Source organism: Vulpes vulpes, chromosome 1 (assembly GCF_048418805.1).
Source record: "Vulpes vulpes isolate BD-2025 chromosome 1, VulVul3, whole genome shotgun sequence".
Taxonomy (NCBI): domain Eukaryota; kingdom Metazoa; phylum Chordata; class Mammalia; order Carnivora; family Canidae; genus Vulpes; species Vulpes vulpes.
The window spans coordinates 4,764,674-4,770,795 of record NC_132780.1 but is presented as its reverse complement, the minus strand read 5'-3'; the positions used below and the strand labels follow the sequence as shown (position 1 = coordinate 4,770,795).

Here is a 6,122-nt window from a genome sequence, read left to right as displayed (position 1 = left end):
GATCAAGTCCCACATCAGGCTCCCTGCGAGGAGCCTGCTTCTCCCTCTGCCTGGATCTCTGCCTCTCTCTCTGTCTCATGAATAAATAAATAATCTTAACATTTCCCAGTTTAAAAAAAAAAAAAAAAAGAAGAAGAAAGAAAGAACAGTCAAGGGTAACATCCAAAAATGGAAGTGTCCTCACATCTTGGAGACATGAAAGTTTGGGGGCAGGGGGCAGATCACAGACCCTATTAGACATCCAAGTGTAGCTGTTGAGCTGGGTGTTGCTGACTGGAGTGTGGGGAGAGAAGGTTCGAGCTGGAGGAAAAATTTGGGAGTCATCAGTGAATCGACTGCATTTGAAGTCATGAGCCTGGATGACAGGCTGGGTGAGACAGTATCTATGGCCAAGAGGAAGAAGAGGTCCAAGAACTGGGCACCCAAATCGAGCTGCTCCATTGCCTGCTTCGTCTAGAAAGGCCAGCCATCCAGGAACGCGCCCTGTCCTGCTGCCCCCCCAGGCCGAGCTCTTCCTCTGGCCACCTCCCAGCTCCATGCGGTCACGGCCCCCTCCGACCTCGGCACATGGCTTTTCCCTTCCCGTGCAGGAATCCTGGGGGCCCTAAAGATGAAAAAGGAAAATAGGGAAAGGCTGAAGACTGAAGATATGAGGGGTCCACAGGACTTTACAGGGAGCAGCCCTGTCCACACGGCCCTTACTTACCCAGAGTTTTGAGTCACCTGTCAATTCTGAGCTTTAACTGAACTTCCCCTACTCGGCAGCCCCCTAACAGTGCTGAATGGCATCTGTTCTACTGGGGCCCCTGAGAGATACTCCGACCAGGGTTTCCCATGTAAGCCAGTTACTTGTCTACACAGAAGAGCACTCCCACCCCTAAATCCTGTGTTTCATAACCTCACCCAAGAGGAAGGCCAGTCTCGGTAGCCACCACCCCATTACCACTTGCCCTGTGATTCCAGAGATGACCCTAGCCCAACAGTAGCCACTGACGGCCTTTCTCTAGCAGGCTCTTCCTGGTGGCCACAGGGCATGTCTGTTGTTTTTATCCAAAACCACTATGTCCCACTCTCGTGTGTCTTCCTTTGCCACCCCAGTTGCATCAGAGAGGAGCGCATGACCAAGGCCAGCCAAACGAGTGCCAGCAGGAGAAACCCAGTGTTTTCCTAGTGTTAAGTTGCCCTTCTGAAAAGAGGAGACCTGAGGATCAGACCCTGGTGTGAAGGAAAACAATGCAGACAGTGACCCCCAGAGAGATGCCAGAGTCCAACTCAGAGGGCCAGGCCACCTCTGTCTGCGGCTGGAACACAAATGAGTGATTTCCCTCAGTGTCGATGTTGTGTGGAGCTGCGCTGTCATCTACAACCTCAAGTCCTTCCAAAGGTTTTATGGGTGTTCATCTAAGCGCCATCACACTGCTTCTCTCTATTTTTCATTCTCTCAGTTTTTTAAGATTTTATTTATTGATCATGAGAGACACACAGAGAGAGGCAGAGACACAGGCAGAGGGAGAAGCAGGCTCCCTGCAAGGAGCCCGATGCGGGACTCGATCCACCCAGGCGTCCCCACACTGCTTCTCTAATGTCGTCTCCCGGCCATTTGAACCCCACAGGTGCTGCTTTGGTTACTGAAGAAGAAGCTGGACACAAGACCTCGTGATCACCTTTCGGAAGGCTTCATCTTCTTTCTGACATTCTCTGGTAGACCCCCTCTAGTTTGGCCTCTGTGATTCCCAGGAGGTTCAACTACTCTAGATTTCCCAATAATATTTTAAGTTTGGGGGACACCTGGGTGGCTCAGTGGTTGAGCATCTGCCTTTGGTTGGGGTTGTGATCCCGGGGTCCTGGGATCGAGTCCCACATCCCACAGGGAGCCTGCTTCTCCCTCTGCCTGTGTCTCTGCCCCTTTCTCTATGTCTCTCATGAATAAATAAATAAAATCTTAAAAAAAAAAAAACACTTTTCTTTAAAAAATTTTTTTTAAGTTTGACATTGTGGTTTGAAACCTCAGTTACGTGTGTTTTCTATATTAGCAGAAAACGATATTGGTATCTGGAGGGCCATAAGTCACAGTCGCTAAGGAGAGAAAGCAAATAGGAAGGGACAAAGGGGATCATTATTACTTGAAAGGCATTCATCATCCAACTACTAGTGCCGTTACTACCACCACTAGCTTACCTGTTTGGAGCTCGGCCGTGCAACCGGTTCAACAGACAGGTTAAGAAATCTGGAAATAACCACTCTGCTGCTAAGTGGAGAATCGATCCAAGGTTGCCTGATTTCTGAGCCCTGTTGTTTTTTTTTTTTTTTTTTTTTTTTTTAAATCACAGCCCTGTCCTGCCTGCCAGTTTCTGGCAATCCCCCAGCATCCCAGTTCTGTTTTTAACCTCTAATTAGGCCTCTGTGACATTAATTCCAATTGCCAGGGTAGAATTTTACGAGTGGGAAAGGCCAAGAATGGCACCTCCAACAGATGCGACAGCAGCACGGGAGGAGGCAGGTAGGACAGATCAGCCCGTGCATTAACCGTGGCCCCTTCGGACCCGACCTAAGGATCTGTGTGGGGCGGCAGGGAGACACCCCCAGGGAAGGCGGGGCGTGTGGAGGGTGATCAGTTAGCTACCGACGGTGAGGTTGGCTCCTCGGGGTGGTTTGGGATTTGGAGTTTGGGAAATTTTCAGCGTAAGGTAATTTTGCATTCTCCCCAGAGCGAAGCCCTACTGTTTCCCACCGCCAGGGCCACCCTATGTTGTGCCAAGCGCCCCACCACCCAGAGGATGGGGCAGGGAGGCCTGCGGGGCTGGGCTAAACCACAACCCGAAGAAGACCCGGCGCAGTCTGCGGCCTTGGAAAGCCCGCGGGGTCCCACTGTCTGCGAAACCAGCACCTGGGGAGCCTGTGGCCAGCACAGTTCCAGACAAGAGCCGGCTTCCATAAATGGGGAAACTGAGGCAGGGGGCGTCTAGGTTAGTCTGGCTCCCTCTTTCGGGGCAGGCAGGCAGGCAGGAGCCCGGCGGGCGGGGCTGGGCAAGGGCGCGGGGAGGGAGGCTGCAGCTCTGCAGCTGAGCTCCGGGAGCCACGGGAGGTCGGGGGGTCGGGCGCGCGGCGATCACGCCGAGGGACGTTCGCCAGCTGCTCCGGGGAGGCGCAGCCCCGGGGTGCCGAGGCCCGGAGACCCGGCGAAGGCCACAGGCTGGCCCCGAGGAGCCGCGCCGCCGCCCCGCCAGGCGCCCCCGCCCCCCCCGCCCCCCCCGCCCCGGGAGAGGGCGGAGCGCGCGAGCCTACGCGGCGGGGCGGGGCGGCGCAGGCCGGGGCGGGGGCGCGCACGCGTGTGCGTGTGGGCTCGCACGTCCGGGGGGCGCGTGTGCGCATGTCCGTCGCCGCGCCGGGAGGGGCGCCGGGCTGCAGACGCCAGCAAACGTCCGCGTCCGCACGTCCGCGATGGGCGTGAGCGCGCCTGTGCGCGGAGGCTGAGCGGGCGGCTGTGCGCGTGCGCACGCGAGCAGGGCCCTCGGCGCCCCCCGCAGGCCGGGAGCCGGTCCTGCGCGGTCTGCGATCGGCCGCTCCGGGGTGTCGCCCCCAGATGTTCCCTGGGACTCCATCGGTAGTTGCTTAAAAAAAAAAAAAAAAAAAAAGATCCTTACAGCACCAAGGCGTGGGCTTCCACGAGAACGGAAAACTCTATGGTTACTAAAAAACTGCCTCATCCTGCGCGCAGTTCCGAATGCGAGTCTCACCTCGCAGTTCTGGTACAAACTCTGGTCATCACGTATTACTCTTCTTTTTTTCTTTAATCACGTATTATTCTTTTAGTTTGATGTGAGAGCTGAGTTTTAAGTCGTTATTTTCTTCTTTTTCTTTTTTTTTGCATTAGAATTTGCTCAGTAATTTGCCCACCAACACCTTGTTTGGCCTGGCTCCTCTGCAAACGCTTCCCGCTGTTCTGCGTGTGGCCCTGATGAGACCTGATCCTTGCTCTCTGGAGGCCTTCGTTCTAGTGGGAGGGACAAAGGCAAACTCGATGCCCGGGGAGCACTAAGCGCTATGATGAAAAAGCGAGTAGAAGCTGGGCTCTGGCCCAAGAGGACAGATGGAGAGGCAGAAGCAGGGAGCACTCTTGCGAGCAGCTGGCAGGGGAGCGCGGGGCGGGGGGAGCTGAGTGTACGGGAAACCCTGAGCCCCAAGAGCCAGAGGAGGAGGCAGGTGAGGACCGGGTCATTGGTAGCATACCGAAGAATATGATGGAATTCAAATATGCTTGTGAATAGACTTCTAGGACTGGCTGGATGAGGAAAGGATTAAGGATGTCTTCTAGGATTTCTGTCAGAGCAGCCTGGTGGGTGGATGGTGGCCCCTCTTAGCAAGGGTGGGAAAGATGGGGTTGTCTAAAAGACTGAAAGACTGAGTTTTCTTCCCCAAAGAAGACACATGGATGGGCAACAGACACATGAAAAGATGCTCAGCACCACTGATCATCAGAAATGCAAATCAAAACTACAATGAGATACCATCTCACAACCGTCAGAATGGCTAAAATAAAAAATACGAGAAACAAGTGCTGATGAAGATGTGGAGAAATAAGAACCCTCATGCACCGTTGGTGGGAATGCAAACTGGTGCCCCCACTGTGGAAAACGGTATGGGGGTCCCTTAAAAAAACTGAAAGTAATTTCAATTACTAAAAATGATCCAGTAATTGCACTAGTGGGTACTTGCCCAAAGAATAAAAAATATTAATTCGAAGGGATACATGCACCTCTATGTTTATTGCAGCATTATTTACAATAGCCGAATTATGGAAGGAATGTAAGTGTCCATTGATAGATGAATGGATAAAGAAAATGTGGTTTATATACACAATGGAATATTATTCAGCCATAAAAAAGAATGAAATCTTGCCATTTACAACAATATGGATGGAGCTAGAGTAGCTTGCTAAGCAAACTAAGCCAGTCAGAGAAAGGCAAATACCAGACGCTCTTATTCATATGCGGCATTTAAGAAACAAACAAAAAAGACAAGCCAAAAAATGAGACTCTTAACCATAGAGAACAGATGGTTTCCAGAGGGGAGGTGGGTGGGGGAGATGGGTGAAATACATGAAGGGGATCAAGAGCACACTTGATGAGCACTGAGTAATATATAGAATTGATGAATCACTATATTGTACACCTGCAACAAATATAACACTGCTAACTACACTGGAATTATAATAATAATTTAAAAAGATAGTACAAACAAATAAAAGACTTTGTTTTAAAAGCGGAGACTGCATCTTCTTTTCAGTTCTCCTCCTAGCAAGGCCCTTGCTCCTTGATGACTTCAGATGTTGAAGTGAACAGGAAACTCCTGAAACAATCTTTCCTCCTGACTTAAGCCCACACCCCAAACTCAGACCCAGTACTAGCGACATCCAGTCCCTCCATCAGACACACAGAGGCCTGAGCCCGGCCAGCCTACCCTTGTAGAATCGTCAAGTGAGCTGTGTGTGCGTGACTTCCAGGAGCCTGCCCCTGGAGCTTCCTCAGAATGTGTGGCTGGGAGGCAGCCAGTCACGCTTTCCATGTACGTGGCTTTCTGGCATTTGAGGAGCTGGACACTGGAAGGGTTTATTTCCTCTGCGTCTCCAGATTAGGAAGCGGGTCACAACAGTGGTCACACAATGCACAAAGAGCCAAACTTGCAGTGTGCCACGGCAGGCACGCTGTGTTTCAGCTACATTCCTTGGGCTGGCAGGGGTCACCAGCCTCACAAGGACCCTCTTGCAGCTCAGGTCTAACATCTGTTCAGGTTTCCACTCTCACCCATCCGGCGCATAGCTGGGCCACAGGACTCCTCTTCTGTCTCCACACTGCTGTGAACTGAAGTCAGTGAACAGCACCACGTACTGGTGTTGAACAGGAACATGCTTGAATAAATGCTAGCATTTAATTTTTTAAAAAGGTTTTATTTATTTATTTGAGAGAGAGACAGGGAGTGTGAGAGGACAGAATGGTGGGGAGATTTAGAGGGAGATGCCGACTCCCTACTGAGCAGGAAGCCCGATGTGGGGCTCCATCCCATGACCCCAGGATTATGCCCTGAGCTGAAGGCAGACGCTTAACCGACTGAGCCACCCAGGC

At 52.0% G+C, this 6,122-nt stretch overlaps 1 long non-coding RNA gene across 1 annotated transcript; it reads left to right on the top strand.

The window, feature by feature from the left end:
- The first annotated feature begins 2,377 nt into the window (after window positions 1-2,377).
- LOC140597975 (uncharacterized) lies at window positions 2,378-5,262 on the top strand. Its single transcript, XR_012000081.1, has 2 exons — window positions 2,378-2,500; window positions 3,875-5,262. It is a non-coding gene; the product is annotated as an uncharacterized lncRNA (long non-coding RNA).
- Window positions 5,263-6,122: the final 860 nt, after the last annotated feature.